Below are 24,526 nucleotides of genomic sequence, written 5' to 3' on the forward strand. Positions count from 1 at the left end.
GAACCATGGAAAGAAACGGTCAATAGATTATGGTATGCTGAAAAATTGACAGGTTTTTCCTGAGGACAGATGCTCTGCTTGTGCACTGAGGTCAATGGGAGATGCACAGTGGGATAAAGCACTAGAGGGAGAAAGTAACCTAAAAAAATACATTTTAAGCATCTTTTATAGACTTGCTGATAGCAAATTCCATAAATCAAATCTGAAACAGCCTCCAAATGCATCTGCTTTTTAAAAAACAGCTTCATGGCGTAGAGGCAATCTGTCTGACTGGTGCTAGTAACACATGCTGAATGCAAAAACCAAGACTGACATGGAAATGACCAGAAAGGGCCTGTTTCAACCATCCCATGATCTTGCCCTTAACAGCAAATAAAGACGATTTTCACTGGCTAGTTACTACTTGGTGTCACCACCCAGTACTGGAGTAGATTCTCTAAGTCGATGCATATACAGTGTGATTCAAAATGCATTAGTTCTGCAATATCTAGCAAGCACTGAATAAACATCATCCTTGGTAAAAGTGAGATGAGGACACAAAACTCCTCCTGAGAGTGAGTGCTGAACAATTTTGCTGAGTCATTTAGGCCCCGATTCTAGCACCCTTACTCACAACTGTGTCATGCCTTGCTCGATGTAGCCCAATTTATTTCAGTGGGAGTTGGGACCACTAACAGCATAAGCAAAAAGAAAAGGAGTACTTGTGGCACCTTAGAGACTAACCAATTTATTAGAGCATAAGCTTTCGTGAGCTACAGCTCACTTCCTCAGATGCATATCGTGGAAACTGCAGCAGGCTTTATATATACACAGAGAATATGAAACAATACCTACTCCCACCCCACTGTCCTGCTGGTAATAGCTTATCTAAAGTGATCATCAGGTGGGCCATTTCCAGCACAAATCCAGGTTTTCTCACCCTCCACCCCCCCACACAAATTCACTCTCCTGCTGGTGATAGCCCATCCAAAGTGACAACTCTTTACACAATGTGCATGACAATCAAGTTGGGCTATTTCCTGCACAAATCCAGGTTTTCTCACATCCCCCCCACCCCCATACACACACAAACTCACTCTCCTGCTGGTAATAGCTCATCCAAACTGACCACTCTTCAAGTTTAAATCCAAGTTAAACCAGAACATCTGGGGGGGGTGGGTAGGAAAAAACAAGAGGAAACAGACTACCTTGCATAATGACTTAGCCACTCCCAGTCTCTATTTAAGCCTAAATTAATAGTATCCAATTTGCAAATGAATTCCAATTCAGCAGTTTCTCGCTGGAGTCTGGATTTGAAGTTTTTTTGTTTTAAGATAGCGACCTTCATGTCTGTGATTGCGTGACCAGAGAGATTGAAGTGTTCTCCGACTGGTTTATGAATGTTATAATTCTTGACATCTGATTTGTGTCCATTTATTCTTTTACGTAGAGACTGTCCAGTTTGACCAATGTATATGGCAGAGGGGCATTGCTGGCACATGATGGCATATATCACATTGGTGGATGTGCAGGTGAACGAGCCTCTGATAGTGTGGCTGATGTTATTAGGCCCTGTGATGGTGTCCCCTGAATAGATATGTGGGCACAATTGGCAACGGGCTTTGTTGCAAGGATAAGTTCCTGGGTTAGTGGTTCTGTTGTGTGGTATGTGGTTGTTGGTGAGTATTTGCTTCAGGTTGCGGGGCTGTCTGTAGGCAAGGACTGGCCTGTCTCCCAAGATTTGGATGACCCAACACTCTCACAAATCTTGAGCCCAGGCAGGGGGCCTGTAACCTTAGCCTCACTGCTCAGGGCTGAAGCCCTCAGGATTCGGCTTTGGCCCTGGGCGGTGAGGCTTGGGCTTTGGCCCCAGGCGGTGGGGCTTGGGTTTCAGCTTTGGCCCCAGACCCAAGTCCCAGCAAGTCTAAGCCAGCCCTGGCATCCTCATTAAAATGGGATCCTGACCCACTTTGGGATCCCGACCCACAGTTTGAGAACCGCTACTGTAGATAGACATCTAGATTTCTGTTTTGGCAGAAACTGAAAGCTTTTGGGTGAATGTCTAACATCTCTAATTGAACTGCCACCATTCCAAGGGAAATTCACTTGGAAGATATTTGGGAGGTTTATATTAGGCAAGTGTACAATTTACGACTATTGGCTGCTACAGGCACAAATGTGATACAGCCCAAAGGGCGAATCAGAGTCTGATGCTGACTTCATTTTGACCAACAAGCTGTATCCATGATTCAGTACACTTGGTCAGCCAAGCTTAAAGGGGCACCAGCAACTCAAATTCACTAATTTTAAAATGTGTACCTAGAATCTTTGTCCTGGGCCCAGTTCTCCCTTTTTAAAAATAAAATATTATTTCACAGACACAGTGATGCATATAGCAAGTATCTAGAACTTTAATGCATCAGGCATTGAGAAGATGACATAGCAGGACAGCATCATAATGAGACTAAATTTTCAGAACTGAAATTTGTTTTTTTGACTCCCCCACTATCTTCCACTTTTAAATCTAAAATAAATGCTACATTAAAAACACACTCACCACGTGACATTATAAAGGGTTGCAATGGCATTCATGCATCCTCTGGTGCATTGCATTCGGCCTCTGCGTGAAACTGATGAAATTGCATTATTGACCAAATAAGGAGTCTTGCAGAACTGGTTTACTGAATGTATTGATAATGAACAGAACAAGGTTTACCACACAGGCTCTGACCCCCACATCTACAAGTTAAGTAAAAACTTTATGGAGAGACTGTTTTAATGGCTTGTTTAGCACCTTTCAAGAACAGTTCATTAACTTGGAATCAAAAATAAAAATTTCATTGGAACTTCTGACGTTCAGGCACAACCGGGCAAATTAGCCAATGTTAAGATAATTCGTACTTAAAAACAAAAATCTAATTCTAGTTCTTTGACCTGTAATTGATTTGGCCTGTCTGAATAGACAAAACCAGTCATTTTGGTACTTGCATTTTGCAACTGTCGGAACTTTTGTTCCATGGAAAAAAGTGTGACTGGCAGCACCCACAGAATCCTCATCCTCTTTTTTATTACAACATCCATGTTTGTTTTCACTTCCCCCTTTGTTAACGTTTTAGACAACTAAAATGAAGTCTTAACCATAGAGCCAGCCTTTGTACCAGTAATGGCACAAATTACATTGTTCTCAAGGGCCTGGAACACCCAGCTATTAAATCTAACTACATGAGCTTGGCAAATCTTTTCATAAGCAAGACAGCTGTTTCCTTGTTACTCTCCCGCCTCCCCTTCTCTTTCTTGTTTGTGTGATGTACACAAACATAACTAGGGAGATATAATACACCTAAAACATTCCCATCTAAGGTGTCCAACAGGGGTTCTGGAACAATTTGTGTAGTGGGGGTGCTGAGAGCCATTGAACCAAACTATAAACCCTGTATATAATGGAAACCACTTCAAGCCAGGGGGTGCAGCAACATCCCAGGTACCCCTAGTTCCAGCACCTATGGTGTCTGGGTTGGGGAGGTATTGAATTTTTTTTTTTGGCGTTAAATACACTGCAATTAAATTGGAGACTGACCCAACCTGCCCCCGCCCCAGCTCTATGGGTGTCACGGTGTCAGACCCCTCTTGTTAAATCCCCAGCTCTGAATAACCATAAACACAGGTGCGTGTTGCAATTGGAATCTGGATCTGAAGTTTGTGACTCAAGCCCCTCCTAAACCCAGTGAATCAGGCTTCCGGTGTCTCCTTGTTAAAAACCATCTTAATGATTCATTTCTTCCCTCAGGCCCACTTCAGTTTCTGTTGCAGTAACAGAAAATAACTCATTATGCAAAAAGCATCATTGTTCATATTTAAGGCCACTACAGAAAGCCAATAAAAAATCCTAAGCAAAAACAGCTACAGGGCTCTCCTTATTCCCTTCTATTGTGGCTGAGTAAATGTCTTCTCCATTGCGCCAGAGTAAATCAGGAGCAAATCCAGGGAAGTAAATGGAGTTTACTCTGGCATAAAACTGGTATGACAAGAGAATCACATCCATTATATCTAAATTCTGTACTAGTTCACCACCTTGCACAGGGAAAATAAAACGGGCAAGAGTTGGGGGAAGCAAACACTGAGGTCCACTTTTCCCCTGATAAATTATTTTCTATTACTGCTACAATAACTGCAATGAAAAGGACAGATCTTAAAACAGTTCGTTAAAAGATAAACCAAAGTTAAATGGGTTCATTTTTTTAAAGATTCAGATGAACCACTGTATTTCATTTCTGCTGGTGAATAAAAGTTTAGAATGGTAAAGTCTTGATAACTATTTGTGTGTTAAACATACCTCCTAGGTCTGCAATATGGACATACAGGGGTGGTTGTAACTCTTCTTCCAGAAGAAATGAGCAAAAGTACTCGCTCACCTCTCAAAAGGGGTGGGGAGAGTGGAGTGGTGTTGTGATTGGTTAGGAAGCTGGGCCTTGAGAAGACTTCAGTGCAGTGGTAATAAGGAAGGGATAGCAATGCCTTTCTGCGTTACCTGGGGCTCAGGGACAAATAGAAGAGTCAGCCTGCTACTACAAATGGAAGATGAGTCAGGATCATAAAGTTACAAAGTATCCTGAATAAAAAAATGCTGCTGTGATACACACCAGTAAAAGAAAGGAAATCATGAGTAATTTACAGCCACTGTGTCCTTAGCTCAACTTCTTGTGTCTACCTGTGTGTACTGTAGCAGCGTGTATGGCATGTGAGATCATTGCTGCTCTGTTCTGAAATCCCCAATGTGCTGCCTGTCTGGGTCTGATGCAATAACCCTGATAGGCAGGGGAAGGGAAATGGAGGGTCACACCGAGCCCCCAGCATGGTGGGGGAAGGGGTGAATTGAGGATTCTGGTATGGCGGGAGAGGAGCACACCTGTCAGCTTTGACCAGGACTGAGACTGATGGCTGCCATTGACACCTTCCAGCATAACAACACAAGCTGAACTATTGACATAGTGTTTTTCTGTCACAACACTTTCACATCATCATCGCAATTAATTTGACTCTCCTCCAGCTCGCAGTGGAGCATTCCTGTCCCTGCCTGACTTCTCTTCAACCAACCAGGAGGGGTAAGCTTCAGTGGGCTCCTGACGAGTGTCTGTTGCGTCTTTGCAGTCTGTTAGCTGGGAAAATTTTGTGCTTTCTGCTAAATGGGGATATCATTACTGTAACAGCTCTTCCAACCTCAGCTACAGGCTCAGTTTCTGGGGCCAGCCAAGCTGTGACTCTCCACACTGGATACCTTCTCAGACAATCCTTAAACCTGAAAAAGTCATGTGCACTGTAACAGTTGGATAACACACAGCACTTGTGTGTGACCCTCTTGTTTATTAACTCGACTAAATAACGAAGCAAAAGGATCAAATATGTGTAAACAAATCAAATTAAAAGTAAGGGCATTATTATGGCATCCCCAAATTAATGTAATTATCGAGGTGACTAAATCCCATCAATAAACCAATAGTTCCTTATAAGATCCATGAAATAATTTGGGAAGGCAGCAGTCTTGTTTAGCTATTAGCCCGTAACAGTAACAGGGCATTATTAGTCTCAATGCTGATTGCTATGCTTAGGTTCCAGCCAAATAGCTGATACAGGGAGCATCAAATCACTCCTGAGTTGAAACCAATGTGGAGACTACAGCTCTGGTGCCAATTAAGGCAGCTTGCCCAAATGATTGGTGGTTAGGTAATAGCCAATCTCCTCTCGCCACGCCAACCTAATCATCATAGAGTTACAATGAAGCATTCCAATACAATGCAAGATGATTTACATTTAATATTACAATGTCAAATGTAGGTGAAAATAACATGATTTCCCAGATTAAACATACAACTCCTAAACCATCAAATGTTTGTGGGGTCTATTGTCCAGCAGGCTGTTTAACTAGTGCTGTTTTAGGTAGGTGAGACACTATTGCAGAGGTGCCATTCTCAAGTACATTCTGTGGGTTCTGGCCCCATGCCCTCCTGTGCGTGCTCACACATGCTCGCCTGCTGGAGTTAAAACAAGTGCAAAAATGCTGAGCTAGAGATGTCCTGTCACTAATAAAGATTAGAATACAAAACCAAAACGTTGATACTTGTGCAGGATGATTGTTGCAACTCTCTTGTGGCTTCAGTCAGCTTCAGGAAGCTGGTATATGGTTGAAAAGATCACCAGTGGTCTTGTTGGCCCTGAGGTGCCTCACTGACAGATTTGCCAGCTGGCTAGAGATTACTTGGAGGTGTTAAATTGAGATTTTGTATGTTGCTGGGCTTGTACCCTGCAGTGGCCAATCAGGAGGGTGGAGGAAGCACAGGTCTCTTTGGCAGGCATGGGGCCATTGCATAGCCAGAGACCAGCAACCAATTACTGCACCAGCAGCCATGTCAGCAGCTTTTGCAGGCAAACAAACCAGCAGCAAGTTCTCTTCTTTTCATTCAGTCTTTGAAGAGGATGACCTGGCTGGTTCTTCCCCTTGGAACTTTCTCAGGGAGCTTTAGGGTGAATCAGAATGAGGCATTTGTCTTCTGAGGTCACTGGCATCACCAAACGAGGGTCCAGTTACATCACCTTTATGCAAACAAAGAACATCCCTATTCCAGTAGCTTCAGGCTTGGTAAGCCCCTGAATCCTAAAATATACCCAGTCAGTCACTCAGCAGGACGGTAGGTCTTTTGAGACATTTGAAGTTATGGGTCAGTCCACAGGTATAATTTCAACCAGCCTAAAATGTGCTGACTCAACAATAATTTGAAAAATGCAGAGCTACCAAAAAGTCGGTACTGAGGCATAGGAAAACACCAATCATACAGTCTTGGCCATATTCCTGTTCTACAGGCAGACACTTATAATTTCCCCTTTATTTTCTGGTACTCAGCAGCTCATCTTTGAACAGTATTGTTGACACGCAAAACCTGTTGAAAGGTTACCGTTTAACGCTGTCAGAGTAAAAAGCCTTTTCCTTCTAAAAATAGCAATTTGGGGGTTCAATTTATATGCATGCCCGTCTGCTTCGCACCACCTTTATCAAAAACATTCTCCCTTGCCTACTGAGGACTCTCCTCCCTCCCCACCACAGGGGAAACCCCAGCAGGCGACTTGCTGAAGGAGTTCCCTACCTTTGCGCCACCTTAGTGACATAAAGGGAGCTGACCAGGGCAGAGAATATGTCCCAAAGTACTGCTTATGGCCCTGCTACCTTTTTGAACTAGCTTGTTCAGCAGAGACTGCTCAAGACAATCTGCTGCCCTAGGCAAAACTCCCCGCCTACGCTGCCTGCCTGTCTCAGGCCTGCAGCTCAGCCACTGCAGTCTCCCTGCCCACTGCAGATTAACAGATTCCATTGCCACATTGCCCTGGAAGAGAGAGGTGTGTAATGGAACCCCGCGCCCCCACCCAAGAGCCCACTGGAATCTGGGCAGTTCATTACCAATCCAGCCTGCAGGTCCCAGCAGGGAAGGGCCTCTCCTGTGCTCTGAAGTGTATAGCCCAGCCTACCAGCACAAGAGAATGTAATTCTGAGTAGAGGTATATTATATAATTTCTTAGCAGGGCGCATTCTGCAGGCTGCTCCCAATGAGACCAATCATCACCTGCACAGGAGCGCAGGCCAGGGAGTCAGTCAGCTCCGCTCTCAGCTCTGCCCAGGGCTGGAGCTAGGACTGAGAAGAGCCCAGAGAGAGCAGAATTTGGGGGTTTTCTCAAATGCCAGTGGAGTTGAAGACTCTGAGTTAGACTGACCCCCCTACAGCCTGCTCCCGGGACCAGGTGACCAGTGGGGATCTCACACTTTCAACCCGACCCCCTCAATCCTTCCGTTCCCCTGGCAAACCTTGGTCTTTCCCTTACAGCTCATCAGATGGGCTGCTGGGTCTTTGGGAGTTTTTACTCATGGGGGAATTCTGCACCACTGCACAATGCAGAATTTTGCAAAAATTAACGTGCGTGCAGAATTTCCTTCCTCTCCCCCACCACCCACAACTGTGGGCTGCAGTGCTGCTGGCTGCCTCTAGGGGCTTCTGGACCCAGCAGAGTCCAGCACGCACATAGAAGACAATGCTTGGGGGGCGGGGGAGGGAGCTAGAGGGTTCCTGGCAGCTGCAGTTCCCCACACACCCCGAGGGAAGGAGGCAGTGGCATGCAGGAAACTCCATACAAGGCCAGGACCCAGCATGAGGCTGTTTCTCCCTCTGGATCCGAGGGGTAGGGGGTTCAGGTGTATTGGCTGGGGGGGGGGGGGCGTGGCTGGGGCAAAAGGGAGCAAAGAAACAGGAACTGGGTTGTGATAGGGGTTTCTTGAACTCTCTACTCCTGGGGGGGGGGGGATTTTTGTGTATCCGTTTGTTACAGACAAAGTTGTGACAGGTATTTTGAAATAAATTTCCAAAATAACTGAAACTGGTGTAATTATGTCGTATTATTTTGATAAATAAAATCTGCAGAATTTTGCAGAATTTTAAAATATTGTGCGCAGAATTTTTAATTTTTGGCACAAAATTTTCCAAGGAGTAAGCTTTGCCCTGGCCTTGATTTCTGGGTGTGGTACACCCCCTCTGTACTGGGGGAGGGGGTCCTGGAGACTGACTGTGCCTGCTCAGCCACCCACCCCAGTCAGCTCAGCTGGGCTCCAGCTCATTTCGGGGCTCAGGGCAGAAGCAGACCAATGCTCAGCACATTACTGGCATTTACACATACTCACGGGCTTAGGTGCCCTACAGCCTTATATTTCAGCTTGTTCCGCTGGCATCCTGTGCTCTACATGCTGGAAACATCTGCCTGCCTGGTTTGTAACATGTTCACTTCCAGGAGACATGATGTGCTGCATGGGGCCCTTCCCCACTGCACTGTGGGAGAGCACCAGTCACTAGGGGTGAATGGGAGAGCAAGGAACAGCTACAGGCTATGGGGGAGCAGAGAGCAGGGTGGGGAGGGAAGAAGGGGTGGAGATGGCAGGGAAGGAAGGGAGGTATGGGGAAGCCACAGGGGAGAAGGAATTGGTGGGGAGGTTGAAGAGGGAGCTGGGATTGGTGGGGGGGAGCCCCTCAGGTTGCACAGTTGCTCTGAACTGTGACATATATGGTGGCAGCATGCCTGTGCTCTGTGACAGGGTGAATTGCCATAAGTGCCAACAGCAGTGAAAACAAGCACTGTAGCCGGCAAAAATAAAAGAGAAAAAACAGGGTCTTCTAGTCTTTTTGGGAAATGGAACAGTGAAAAGAGAGACGGGGAAATGAATGATGAACAGCTGAAGAAAACTCGACTGGCTGAGCTGTGTAAAGAAAGGCAGCTCAACACGGAGGACCAGACAAGGGGTGAAGCTAATTGACCTGGTGTATTCTGACAATCAGAAGAAACATGACAGTCCAGGTTTGCAGAGAACATCGAGCTGGCAGAGGGTCCAGCAGGCAGGGGATATCTTGGAGCCAACTTCCTGAAGTGAATAAGGGAAGAGGCTGACTGAGGCAGCAACCATGTTCTGTCCAGACCAAATGCATCACTGCAGCAGGGATCATGGACAGATCCACAGGTGGACCAAGAAAGTATAGAGCTGGAGAGGGACATAGAGCATCTGGAACCCCAGAAGCTTGCAGACTGGGAGTCACAGCACCAGCATGAGGAGACCAGCCTCAGTACAAGTGAGAAAAGAAGGAGAACTAGCAGCAACATCAGGAGAGAAATTGAAGGACAAGGAGTGTCAATACCAGCTCAAGATGGAGACACTGCATCAGCCCAACTGTAGACTGGTAGGTGAAACCAGACCCTAGATACCAGTCCTGGGGAGTGGCAGAGACTCCAAGTGTTGTTATCCTTGTTGTGTGAAACAAGGGCAGCAGAACTGTACTTGTCATACCCTGATTGAGGGACTCACCCTCAACTAAACAGCACTCAGTAGTCGGGGACATGGGTTCCAAAGTCCTGTGAGTTGAGAGAGGGAGGGGATAGAAATTTGTACCTGGTGGTGTGGGCCCTGCCTAAGAACACGAGACACTATTTGACCCTTCCTCTCTCCATTGTGTAATAAAAGAGCTGATTAAGACCAGTGTTCCCTCTAATTTTTCCCACACATGTGAGAATGAATTTTGTTATGTGCACCAATATGGAGGGTATCACATCACCTCCATATGGGTGCACATAACAAAATTCATGTGACAGGGATTGGGCTGAGGGGTTAGGAGGATGGGAACCCTCACGCTCCGGCTCAGGCTCAGGGCTGGGACAGTGGGTTGGGGCATGGAGGGTGAGGGATCTAGATAGGGTGCAGGCTGCCCCAGGGCTACAGCAGGGAGCGAGGACTCCCTCCAGATCTCTCTCCCTGCAGCAGCACTTGAGCTGGGGGGAGGGGTGCCTCTCCACCAGCTGTGGCAGGTCCAGGGCTGGGCTGGACTGGAGCCAGGGGAGGGGTGCTTCTCGCCGCAGCAGGTCCAGGGCTGGGCTGGGCTAGGTCTGGGAGAGGAGCGCCTCTCCCAGCTGCGGCAGGTCCGGGGCTGAGCTGGGTTGGGGCCAGGGGAGGGGTGTCTCTCCACCGACCGCAGCAGGTCCAGGAGGTGGGGAAGAGGCATCTCTCTCCACCACAGTCCTGAGTGCCTGCGTGGCACTTAATAGTCTGCTGTATGGCCACACAGCCGCACAGCTTAGAGGGAATTTAGATTAAGACTCAATTGAGAGTCTTGTTATGCACCACAGAGCTGAAATCACTGATACCTAGGTGTGACCAGGAGCTCAGTGGGGGCCAGCTGAGGTCACTCAGGGTGAACTGCAAAGAATGGGGCAGACAATCCCCAAAGATCAGACACATTTCCTCCTAGGTTAATGAATATTCCAGCTATTACCCAAATACACACAGCCAACTCTTATTAACTAAACTAAAATGTATTAAAAAAAGAAAATAGAATATGGTTAAAAGATCAATATACATATAGACATGAGTTCAATTCTTGAGGTTCAGATACATAGCAGAGATGGTGAGCTTTGTAGTTCCAAAGAGTTCGTTTAGAATTTAGTCCATAGGTTATAGTCCAATGTCCAATACCATATTCAGGGTGTTTCCAGCTGAACTGGGACATCAATCTTGTGACTCAAACTTCCCTGATGGGGCTTAAGCAGATCTGAGATTTAAAGGGATTAGTACCCAAGGATCTTTTATACAATTTCAAGCCTTCTTTGGCAAGTTGAAGTCCATTGGGAAACAATAGGTAATTAGGGCTACTTTGAAATAGGTCCATCACCAATACTTACCTATACGAATTATCATAAGGCAATTGCCTGTTCCTCCACCCCTCACAGATGATTTACTATACATTTCAAAGAGATGAATACAGCGATATTCTATGTTTACAATTTATTTAAACTAGGATGTTCTTTTGATCTCTAAATTATCAGAATACAGCATAGACAGGGATTGTTGATTACATTGTTGACCACTATCCATAACCATGTAAATACACAAAGACACAAACGTTATCTCCCCATATGTCTTTAAGGGTTGCATTTGAGTCATTCATCTGGCAGGATGTTTAACCCTTTCTGGTCATGCATCACACTAGGTCTAAGTATTAGACTTGCTCTGGGACAGTGTCTCTGATCCTTTGGGACAGTGTGCACCAGCAGTGAGGCTCCCCCATTAACTGCTGAAATCACTGAGAGCTGTGTTAAATGGTGGGACCTGAAGACATCCCGGTGGCTGGCAGGACGCCTGGTGGATCGGTGAGCAGCTGGCAGATCTGCAAGCAGCCAGTAGGGCAGCTGCGAAGAGGCGGGCAGCTGGCAGGGTGGCCGGTGGAGAGGAACAGCGAGCGAGTGCCTGGACAACAGAGCAAGCAAGGTGCCTTCTTACCGCTCTCTCCACCTAGGGTGGGAGGTGAACTCTGCGGATATACCTCTGAACTCTGGGCCTACACTGACTCAGGACAACAACTGTGAGTGGGGTGCAGAGAAGGGATGGGCACGTTAAAGGGACTTTTGGTTGCTGGACTTAAGAACCTCAGAGAAAAGGATACTGCCCAATTACTCAGGTGAGGGGGGAACGGATCTTTTGCTCATGGTTTATATTTATCAACCCTGTTCACGGCGTTTTCCCGAAATAACATCAGGTTACTTCCCTCCTTTTATTAAAAGTTTCTTTGCTATACTCAGACTCTGTGCCTGCGAGGGGGAACTATCGCCTCCTAGAGGTGCCCAGGGGTGGTATCTGATTGTCCCAGGTCAATGGGTGTGGGGCTCAAGCCAGTTTTGTGGTATATTGTTGAAAAGGAACCCCTAGATACTGAACCTGGCCTTTGTTGCTGCCAACTCTGACTAGTAGAAGGGTTACACACGCTAGCAATGCAGCTTCGGGAAGCGTTTGCAATAACTCATGGGGCAAGTACAGTGTCACATGATGCAGGTTTCTCAATCCCATTATTCCATGGGCATCCTACTAAATTGCCAGCTGCTTTTCAACTGAAGTGGGAGGGCGAGAGGGAAGAGTGCGTGACAGGGAGTGGCGGGGGGAGGAGAGACGGAGTGTGTGTTGGGGGAGAGTGAGTATGTTGGCATGCTGTCTTGTAAAATCAGCCAAGCTGCCGAAAGCAACCAGTGCACAGCTCAGCAGCTAAGTTCCCTCTAAGCTGCGCAGCCGCGCAGCAACCTATTAAGCTCTGCACAGGTGCTCAGGGCTGCGGTGGGGAGAGATGCCTCTCCCCCAGCCCCGGACCTGCCGCGGCGCCCCTCCCCCGACGCGTCCCCAACCCCGCCCAGTGCTCCACTTCACTTGTGGCTCCTCTCTGGACCTTCCCCTGTGCTCCTCTGTGCCCCCTCGGTCCTCTCATCCAGTCAGCTGAGGGCTGCTTTCTCCTCCCCTTGACACTGGCAGGCCGGCAGGGGTCCAGAAAGGACCCCATATCTGCTGCCGCTCCTCTGGGCTGCCAGTGAAGGACGGTCCACCGCTTGGGGCTCCCCCGGGGCCCAGAGACCTAAGCGGCAGACCGCCATTATCAGTCTGGACTGCGGACGGACCTGCCACGGCCCGGGGAGAGGCATCCCAGCCCCAGCCCCAGCCCAGCCCCCTGACCTACTGTGGATGGGGGAGAGGCCTCCCCCCAGGACCTGCTGTGGACAGGGGAGAGGAGCCCCGGCCCCAGCCCAACCCCACCCCCCGACTTGTTGTGGATGTGGGAGAGGCACCCCAACCCCAGCCCAGCCCCCTAGACCTGCGGCAGATGGGGGAGGGCAACCCTCTCCTGGCCCCGATCCAGCCCAACCCCCCCAGACCTGCCAAGGATGGGGAAGAGGTGCCTAACCTATGGCCCCAGCCCCAGAGCTGCCGCAATGGAGAGAGGCACTTCTCCCCTACCAAGATCAGGTGATGCTGCGGGGAGAGAGAGCTAGGGGGAGTCCTCTCTCCTCACCGAGCCCCAGGGCAGCCTGCACCCCAATCCCATCACCCCAGCCTGCACCCCCAGCTGGAGCCCTCAACCCCCTCCCCCATCCCCTTCTGCACCCCAATCCCTTCATCCCCACCCCCACCCCAGAGTCTGCATCCCCAGCCGGCGTCATCACTCCCGTGCACCCCAACCCTCTGCTCCAGCCCTGAGCCCCCTCTCACACTCGAAATCCCTCGGCCCCGCAGCATGAATTTTGTTTTATGTGCACTAATATGGAGGTGATGTGTTATCACCTCCATATTGGTGCACATAAAATTCTTTCTACATGTGTGGGAAAAATTCGAGGGAACACTCCTCAGCAGTCTCTCTCTCTCACACACACCCATCCGCCCCTGCCTGCCTCTGTTCCTAGTGTGGGCGAGAACAGGAACATGCCACATTAATGATTTGCTCTGTGTTGCCCGGAGCAGAGCAACACGCTCAGCTGTCAGAACAGAGCTTTGAAAGGGGAGGGGTGCATGCCTGCAGGGCGGCTGAGTTCAAAACAGTGAGCAGAATGGGCACTACAGGCATTGTGGGATATTGGGGGAGGCCAGTCCTGGAAATATAATCAACGGCATCAGCTACAATGACACTGTGTCATTTTAACTTTGCCACAAAAAGCTTTACGCCTCTTGTCGAGGTGGTTTTATTTTGTCATTGAAACCGAAGAGTTTTGTCGCCAGAAGTGGCATTGCAGAGTGTACACCTCCACTGTTTATGTCGCTGTAATGGGGCGGGACTCACCACCGCGACGCTTCCTGCTGGCTGTCCTGGGAATTAGCTTTCAGCCCTTCCAGGCCACCTTCAGCTAGTGGTGTCATGCCTGCCATTTCCACTCTTTGGACCTGTGTCACTCCCCCAACCGCAGCGTCCTCTTCTGGGCACAACCCTCTAGCTGTGCCCCCACTCTGCTTTTAAGCCCTCTTAAGCCGCCCCACCACAATTGCCAAAAGCTGCCTTTTAGCAACAAAAGTCTGCAGTGTAGACAAGGTCTAAATACTTTTGAAATGGAGTGCACCCTTGTTGGAATTGGAGGGAGGGGTGACCTCTGGTAAGCATATTAGCATGCGTGTAGGTTCTTTACTATGTTTTCTCTGTAGTGCTTTCACTTGTAGAGAAATGTGGTTGCTTAGAAAGAGCTTTGTATTAACTTGTAACTGCAGGCTATTACATTGTTCACAGTCTTTGAAGAGAAAGCAAAGCATGGATGCTGGCCTATTTTGGCTGTCTGGCTTGCTGGGAATATCACAGTGCAGGCTGGGAATAGTGCAGCTTGGGGAAACCCAGGATATATTATATGCAGGTCTCTGCCTGAAAGAGATGAAGGCTGAGGAGCTGGATGCCTCAAGCTGATACCCTTGAAGGACCATGGAGAGAAAATACAAATGTAGTGCATCTATGTCACAGTTCAGGGAACTGCACCTGTATTTACACACGTTAGAGAGAAAACATATTAAAAAAATAAAAGAACCTACTCAAATGCTAACAAGCTTACCAGAGATCATCCCCCAACACCAACAAGGGCTCTGGTAGGTGTTAGTCCGTCAAATCCCACCAAGGGATTTTCCCATGGTTACAAGTTCATAACAGCTTTAGCTCAGAACAAGCACAACCATGAATAGTTCAGTCTTTCCTTTATACCACTTAGGTGTTTGATCTTCAGATTCCAGGAACAGGTGACAACAGCAGACAACGGTCTTCTCCTCAGAGCATAGCTGGGCTTTTGCGTAACTGTAGGTGGGAAATTTTCATTCACCGCCCCCTAGATATGCTCAGGCAAAGCACCAGACACTGTGTTTTCCCTGAAGGTCCATTCTTGTCTGGCACCATGTTCAGTGCAGCGCTTTGAGGTTCATAACACTTTCCAGGGTTCCCATCCCATCTCCCCTCTAGAGAAGTTAGATAAAATCCTGGCCCACAATAATACATAAGCTTTGCATTTAATACAAAGGACTCCAAATATACTTAAACTTAATAAGGTTTTTTCCAAGGATTTTGCAGAAAATTGCCATATCTGTCACATGTGGGGCGGGAGTCCCCGGCCCTGCCCGGCAGGCCCTGTCTCATAGATTCATAGATATTTAGGTCAGAAGGGACCATTATGATCATCTAGTCTGACCTCCTGCACAATGCAGGCCACAGAATTTCACCCACCACTCCTAAAAAAGACCTCACACCTATATCTGTGCTATTGAAGTCCTCAAATTGTAGTTTGAAGACCTCAAGGAGCAGAGAATCCTCCAGCAAGTGACCCGTGCCCCATGCTACAGAGGAAGGCGAAAAACCTCCAGGGCCTTCCAATCTGCCCTGGAGGAAAATTCCTTCCCGACCCCAAATATGGCGATCAGCTAAACCCTGAGCATATGGGCAAGATTCATCAGCCAGATACTACAGAAAATTCTTTCCCGGGTAACTTGGATCTTACCCCATCTAAAAACCCATCACAGGCCATTGGGCCTATTTACCATGAATATTTAATTACCAAAACCATGTTATCCCATCATACCATCTCCTCCATAAACTTATCGAGTTTAATCTTAAAGCAAGATAGATCTTTTGCCCCCACTACTTCCCTCGGAAGGCTATTCCAAAACTTCACTCCTCTGATGGTTAGAAACCTTCGTCTAATTTCTAATCTAAATTTCCTAGTGGCCAGTTTATATCCATTTGTTCTTGTGTCCACATTGGTATTGAGTTTAAATAATTCCTCTCCCTCTCTGGTATTTATCCCTCTGATATATTTATAGAGAGCAATCATATCTCCCCTCAACCTTCTTTTAGTTAGGCTAAACAAGCCAAGCTCCCTGAGTCTCCTTTCATAAGACAAGTTTTCCATTCCTCGGATCATCCTAGTAGCCCTTCTCTGTACCTGTTCCAGTTTGAATTCATCCTTCTTAAACATGGGAGACCAGAACTGCACACAGTATTCCAGGTGAGGTCTCACCAGTGCCTTATATAACGGTACTAAAACCTCCTTATCCCTACTGGAAATACCTCTCCTGATGCATCCCAAGACGACATTAGCTTTTTTCACAGCCATATCACATTGGCAGCTCATAGTCAACCTATGATCAACCAATACTCCAAGGTCCTTTTCCTCCTCCGTTACTTCTAGTTGATGCGTCCCTAGCTTATAACTAAAATGCAGCATTCAATGCAATATATGTCTATAATTGTTCTAGGTTTGTCATGTTTGGTACCATTGTGTCCATGGGAGAAAGGACTTTCAAGTGATACCAATCTTGACCCATTTCTGACATTGTATTATCAAAATTTCCAACTACCGGAGGTCTGGAAACTGGGCGGGGGCAGCGAGTGGCCCTGCCACACCACAGAGGGTGACACCACTGACATTCTGATTCAGTAGATTTGTATGAATCAAAGGGCACCTCCCAAACCTTTCAGTCATTAACTTGCCCAGGAACAACACATGGAATAATGACAGGTTTCAGAGTAGCAGCCGTGTTAGTCTGTATTCACAAAAAGAAAAGGAGTACTTGGGGCACCTTAGAGACTAAACAATTTATTTGAGCATGAGCTTTCGTGAGCTACAGCTCACTTCATCGGATGCATACTGTGGAAAGTATAGAAGATCTTATTATATACACACAAAGCATGAAAAAATACCTCCTCCCACCCCACTGTCCTGCTGGTAATAGCTTATCTAAAGTGATCATCAAGTTGGGCCATTTCCAGCACAAATCCAGGTTTTCTCACCCTCCACCCCCCCCCCACACACACAAACTCACTCTCCTGCTGGTAATAGCCCATCCAAAGTGACAACTCTCTACACAATGTGCATGATAATCAAGGTGGGCCATTTCCTGCACAAATCCAGGTTCTCTCACCCCCTCACCCCCCTCCAAAAAACACACACACAAACTCACTATCCTGCTGGTAATAGCTCATCCAAAGTGACCACTCTCCCTACAATGTGCATGATAATCAAGGTGGGCCATTTCCAGCACAAATCCAGGTTTTCTCACTCCCCCACCCCCATACACACACAAACTCACTCTCCTGCTGGTAGCCTATTTCCTAATAGGCTAATGTTTTTTCCTAATGTTTTTTCCTAACCCCCCCCCCCCCCCCAGACGTTCTGGTTTAACTTGGATTTAAACTTGGAGAGTGGTCAGTTTGGATGAGCTATTGCCAGCAGGAGAGTGAATTTGTGTGTGTGTGTGTCCCTGGAAAAAAAAAGGGGTGTGTGTGAGAAAGCCTGGATTTGTGCTGGACATGGCCCACCTTGATTACCATGCACACTGTAGGGAGAGTGGTCACTTTGGATGGGCTATTACCAGCAGGAGAGTGAGTTTGTGTGTGTGTTTTTTGGAGGGGGGTGAGGGGTGAGAGAACCTGGATTTGTGCAGGAAATGGCCCAACTTGATTATCATGCACATTGTGTAGAGAGTTGTCACTTTGGATGGGCTATTACCAGCAGGAGAGTGAGTTTGTGTGTGTGGTTTTTGGGAGGGGGGTGGAGGGTGAGAAAACCTGGATTTGTGCTGGAAATGGCCCAACTTGATGATCACTTTAGATAAGCTATTACCAGCAGGACAGTGGGGTGGGAGGAGGTATTGTTTCATGATCTCTGTGTGTATATAATGTCTGCTGCAGTTTCCACGGCATGCATCCGATGAAGTGAGCTGTAGCTCACGAAAGCTCATGCTCAAATAAATTGGTTAGTCTCTAAGGTGCCACAAGTCCTCCTTTTCTTAACACATGGAATGACTCCCAGACAGTATAGGTCATATGATACAGTTAGTGTCTGCCCAACAGCTTGTAACTTCCCTGGGGGATTAATCAGCCAGTCCAATCAGCTGTTTAGAAACATAATTGGATACATGCTGATCAAGCAGAGAATATGGATTTATGAAAGTATTGGTTTTGTCAGTCTTTATGGAAAATATGCCAGCTTCCTTCATCTTTTTTAGTGGCTAGTACATAGCATCCATCATACTAAGATTTCAGATGTATCTACTGCTATGCAGCTGTTGCCATGCCTTTGTCACACATATATTTATGTGATTGCCTATTATCTTTTAAGTGACTAGCCAGACTTTTAAGGGAACAGTTATGCTCCATGTGCACACCCCTAACTCCCACTGCGCATATCCGAGCTGGGGTTTGCACTGTGACACAAAACTGTGTCTTTCAAACTCATGTTTCTTGTATTCAATCAGCCATTCCTTTGCTTTGTCAAGTAAGTAAATAGCAGTCAGTGCTGATTTGAATAGCAGCTCCAAGTAAGCCGTGAGTGTTTCTGCATTCTTTGAGCATTTCCAGAGTAAGAAAGTGATTCAGTCATCACTGAAAGAGTTTGTTCTGCTGATATTGAGCTAGGACTGTCTTATATTCCCTAATACTATAGCCAGATTCTCTACTGGTACAAACTGCTGCAGCTTCATACAACATGTAATAATATTAAGTCAAAGGAACTGTACCACACATGTAAATTGAAATCAGTGGAGCTGCACCAAATTACCTGGGCAGAGAATTTGGCCTCCAGACTGTATATATAATACTGACTAGAATGGAGGCTTGTCATAGCAAACCAATGCTGCAAGGACTGAGACAATTGCTTACTAGTGGGCTTTGAACATTATAGGCTGGATGTTATTTTTTCCAAAGAGACAATAATTTCCCCTATAAGTTAAAATCTAGTCTCAGTGGGCTAGATTCTGATTTCAATTACCCTGCTGCCTAAAGGAGAGTCTGTCCAACTCCGGGGACCAGGATGAATCCTACAGCCAGCTCACTGGTGGGCTGCCAACTGTGGTGCTGGAACTATTTTTATAGTGGAGGTGCTGAAGGTGGAAACCCTGTATTTGGGTTGTTACTACTCCTTCAAGCCAGGAGGTGAGGCAGGACCCCCAGCGCCCCGAGTTCCAGCACCTATGCCTTTCAATGGACTCCGTGGGGAAGCAGTAGCATCTGCTTAGCAGCAAAGTGCACGGTGCAGCTCAAGATGTGATGAAGTGGGACTGTTCTTCATGTTTCCTCTGAATACTGTAGGGTTGCCTCAGTTTCCCCTATGCATTTCTTAAGTCTCTAGGTGGTGGGATAAGGGGTACAATTGTTGCAGAGCAAAGGGCCAGTGTACATAAATGGCCGACACTCTGTCTCCTGGCAACTGATGGCCTGGGCCCTTCTCCCTGCAAGGTGATAGCTAAAGGGATGGAGAACAAAGGAATCAGGTGACCTCCTGGCTCGGGAAAGGGACAAAGCCCAGAGGAGGAGGGGCTGGAGGATGAGTCAGTTTGGGACTGGCTGGGGACATGCAGTGAAGTGCAGATGTGGTTGTCTGGCTCACTGCCCCCAAAAATGGACCCGGCTGAGGGGTCCTGTTCTCTGAACCTACATGCTCTGTTTTGGACCATGTTCCTGTCATCTAATAAACCTCTGTTTTACTGGCTGGCTAAGAGTCACGTCTGACTGTGAAGTTGGGGTGCAGGACCCCCTGGCTTCCCCAGGACCCCGCCTGGGCGGACTCACTGTGGGAAGCGCACGGAGGGGCAGAGGATGCTGAATGCTCCGAGGTCAGACCCAGGAAGGTGGAAGCTGTGTGAGCTTTTTGCCCTGCAGACAGTCCGCTCACAGAGAGGAGACTTCACCAGAGTCCTGCCTGGCTTCGTAGGAAGCAGTTTCAGAGCATCACCTGGGGACTCCGTGACAACTGGTGGCAGAGGTGGGATGTACTGTACCCCGCAGATGGTACTTCCTGCAGTAAGTGACTGGGGAGCAGTAAAACGAAGGGGGATTGACGAGGACCAGGTGTGCTGAAGGCTTAGAGGGGAGCCTAGAAACTGTGGGGAGCTGAGAGCACACAGGCCTGTGAGTCCACAACAACTTGGGAACAGCGAAGTGATGGCCTATCACCATCTCCTTAAGAAGGACATTGTAACCCTGTGCAAAAAGAGAGGGAATGTTCACCAAAGCACAGTTAATCGTGCAGCTGGAGGAGGATGACCACTCTAAGGAACAGATTCCTGACCCAAATGGGGCTACAGCAGTATCTGGGAGCAGCTGGAGTGGTAGCCAGGCATGTCCAAGACTCCTGTCCCCGACCAGATGGGGGTCTTCACAATTGGGTTCCCCATCAGGGGATCGGAGACAGACGGTATTGGAGCTGAGTCTGAGGGAGCAAGAGGACTGTGAGAGACAGTGAGAGCCTGAGAAAGAGCTGCAGAAGCAGCAGCAGCATGAACGGACGATGGTGGAGCGGAGAGGCATAGGGGACCTCCCAGGGGTGAGTGGGGATAGACCCCGGGGTGCCAGTTCCGCAGGGAACCTCGATACTAAATTGCTGCCCCTGGTTAAGGGGGGGGGATGTCGATGCCCATCTCACTGCCTTTGGGCAGGCTGGCGATTTGAACCAGGACCCTGCAGAAAAGCCCTGGTGTCTAACTCCCTTGTTGGGTCCCAAGGCCATAGACTCGGTCAGCCAGATGGGTGGGGAGGTGGACAGGCTCCCGCTCCTGACCCCAACCTATACATCTGTGTGGAGTTTCCTGGGGTCAGGCCCCTCGGACCCCCAGTGGGAGCGGAAGGTGTTGGTCAATGGGGAGACGTTCCTGGGGTGGTGAGATCCTGGGACAGGGAGAACTGTTGTCAGGCTCTGGGTGGTGCACCCCCACCAGATGCTGAGGGGCTGTGTGACCTGGGTGAAGGTCCCAGGGATGAAGCCCTTTGCCTGCCTATGGCCCAGATCCCTGTGCAGACACAGGAGGGCTCAGGCTGGCTGGTGTTGGGGTTCTCCAGGATATCAGCTGTGAGACCCTGTTTGGGGGTGACTGTCTCTTTGGGACAGGATCCAGGCCCTGCTCCTGTAATGGCCAAGGGTTTGAATTTGAATCCAGGGAACCAATCGGCTGAGAGGGAAATGGTCAGTGAAAATGCAGATGACCTGGCTGGCAGAGGGGAGGAGCTGCTAGGCTTAGGCAACCTGCCTGTAACCAGACCCCTGGGGCTGGGTGGGACAAAGAGATGTTCCCTGCCCCTCTGCGCATGGGAGATGGGGCTCACGCTTGCTGGGACAGCAAGAGCAGCGCTGAGCAAGGTGGAGAGATAAGACCCCAGCTGAGTGGGGGGACCCACAGGCAGGGCTGGACAACTGCCAACCAGGTTTGCCTTGTCCAGAGGTGCTGCTGGGAAGTGATCCCATGGCAGGGAGGGAGCAACCAGGGACAGGGCTCAGCGGGGCTGTGACCCCAGGCCTAGCCCGCAAGAAGGAACAGTCCCACTTCATCACACACCCCTAGTTCCAGCATCTGTGCCTTTCAATGGACTCAGTGGGGAAGGAGTAGCATCTGCTTAGCAGCAAAGTGCAGGGTACAGCTCAGCTGAGTCTTTGGTCTTCAGCTGCCCAGATTTGCCCTGGGGACAGGGCAGGGAACCACCATAAGGTAGGTGCTTCTCAGCCATCTTCAGACATGGCAACGCAAGCCAGGACACTTCCCTTCCTCATCCCTTCTCTGCCCACAGTACCCATTTTCCTCCCGCTGCCTTTCCAGATCCACCAATGGCTATAGCTCCGGGACAAGGAGGAAGACAACTCTTCCCCATGGAGCAGCAAGGAAATTTGGTTTCCTGGACTTGCCCCTGGGACAGGTCATTCCCCATCCATTATAACTTGCACTTCTGGCTATGCCCCGTTCTTTCTAAACACTATCAAAGCTACACTTCTAGTAGAAGCAGCCAGTGTGGCTTTTAAGATAAATTTAAGTGAAAATGTTTCTCAATTTTTACAGTTTCTGTTCCCCACATTCATTCTGAAATTATGTTTCTGTTCAAAATGCTTTTGGGTGCACCTCCTGGTGCCCCTAGACTATATTAAACATTTTTAATTTTCATTCCATTTTGGTTTTATTGTTTTCCAGAAGGTTTATTTTTCCTACAGTCCAACTGAAAAGCTTGAAAGGTAACAAAAGAGCAAGGAAATATTCCCCAAATGGAGCATTCAGTCAATGTTACATATACAGTGTCTTTTGGCAATAAATGGGCTGCACCTTCAGTTACTCTACTGAGGCCTCTGTTTTAGTCACATGGAAGAAAAAAAAACTATTGAACAGTGAGAAGGGAGATTGTACAGAACTATTATAGATTGCAAGACCTTGTCTCAGAACAATTGCAATTTGTTTTACACTCCACAGCACTTATATTAGTGCTGTGCTGAAGTCCAAACTCATGAGAAATCCAGTGGGTTCAAGAATTGTTAAATTTTATGACTTCAATCCTGCGAAGACTTACACCCATGCTTAAATTTATGTGCGAAATAATCCTATTGACTTCAGTGGGACTACAGACAGTAAGTAAAATTAAGCATGGGCATAACTCTTTGCAGGAGCAAAGTTTAAAGCATCTTTGGTCCAAAGCTGTGGAGAAAGGGGACAAAAGATACAGCAATAAAAGCATAGATAACAAACACTAATTTACAGGGTATTTCCAAGAACTACAGAATATGGAGAGACACCATGAGGAAGTGAAGTGACATCAACTCATTAGAAGAAGTAGCATTAAAAGAAGGAAAAGACAGTGGCTTTGAGAGCAGTTTCAAAATGAAGAGTCGGGGGGGGTGGGGAAGATGGAAGGGAAGAGAGTTCCAAAGGGCTAGAACTAGAAGAGAATAGAGACAATATTTAGAAACACCAGTAAAAGAATGCATCACATTAAGAAGATTGTGAGATGACGCTCAAAGGACATGAAGAGAAAAGGAGGGGGTAGATAAAGAAAAAAGGTAGGAAAGGCCAGTTAGGGATACTGCTTTAAATGTCTGAATGAGAATTTTAAAGCACTGCCCTTGGATTGGAAGCAGAGCTGTGAGGTGAAGAGAAAAGAGGGAAGAGATGTGAGTAGCGAAGCAAAACAGAATTTGAGCATGACGCATAGCATTGATCTAATAGAAGTAACTGAAAAGAGGGTTGTGGAGCCCAGCATAGATAGCATTGATGAAATTTAGGAGTAAGATCACAAGTGAATCTGAAATTTTGCTGTGGGTATCAAGTATGCTAGCCAATCTCCCAAACTATCAATACAGCCCATAACCTTCCACAGAGCTGACCTGCGGACAACATTGTGTCTCACCATCCCCAGGAGCCAAGATCTCTAACAGTAATTTCATTCTTGGAGGTTGGGGAAGGGGGCTGACCAATAACCCACCTGCTGCATCCTGGGGTCTCACTCCCCCACTGTGCCAAAAGATAGGGCCACTGCCCTCTAAGCTTTCAAAAGGTGGCCTAGGAAGATAGAAGGTACCTGCCCTTCCCTACAGACAACAGGACTAGAGAAAATGCTCCTGCTGCAGCTGAGGATGCACTAAGGCCTGGTCTACACTGCAGAGTTAGGTTGACACAAGGAAGCTTATGTCGATCTAACTCTGTAAGCCTCTACGTACTGTTCCTGCCAATGTAAGTTGCCCACTACACCCACCTAACCACCTCCACGAGACATGTAGCACTTAAGAAGATGCAGTTAGGTTGATGCAGTGGCTTTGTTGACACTGCATTGCTTACATCGCCTGTTGCTGCCTTTGACAGCCCAAGGTGTCAACCCCACTGCCCCGGGGCTGACCACCGGAGCCCCACCACCCCAGGCTAACTGCCACAGCCCCACCACCATGAGCTGACAGCAGGGCTCCAGAAGTCAGCCCAGGGCAGTGGGGCTCCAGTGATCAGACCCCCACAATGCCCCACTTAAACTGGTGGAAGTGCTCCGCCCACAGAAGGAGGGTAGTGTGGACATGAACCACCAATTTAATTACTGTGGTGGCTGTAGGTCAACCTAACTTAAGGTGCCTTAATTTTGTAGTGTAGACATGCCCTAAGAGGCAGGGACATAGTAATGCCTAAAAGGTTAGCATGGTATGTAGGGAACCCACTGGGGTTTTACAGAACCCAGACACCCAAGCAAACCTGCAGGAGTTTGGACTCTGAGAATGGACTCTGCATGCTAAGGACTGAGTAGCCTGCAGGAACGGGAACCCTGCCAAGGTAGCTCAATCTCCACTTTATAGAATGTAAAACAGAAATAATTTCTGTCAGTTAATTCTTGCAGTTTACATGTATTTGAAAAGGGCAGGAAAATAAAGAGAATTAAATAGATTTTCACAACTTCCCAGCAGGGGCTGG

Source organism: Lepidochelys kempii, chromosome 1, assembly GCF_965140285.1.
Source record: "Lepidochelys kempii isolate rLepKem1 chromosome 1, rLepKem1.hap1, whole genome shotgun sequence".
Lineage (NCBI taxonomy): Eukaryota > Metazoa > Chordata > Testudines > Cheloniidae > Lepidochelys > Lepidochelys kempii.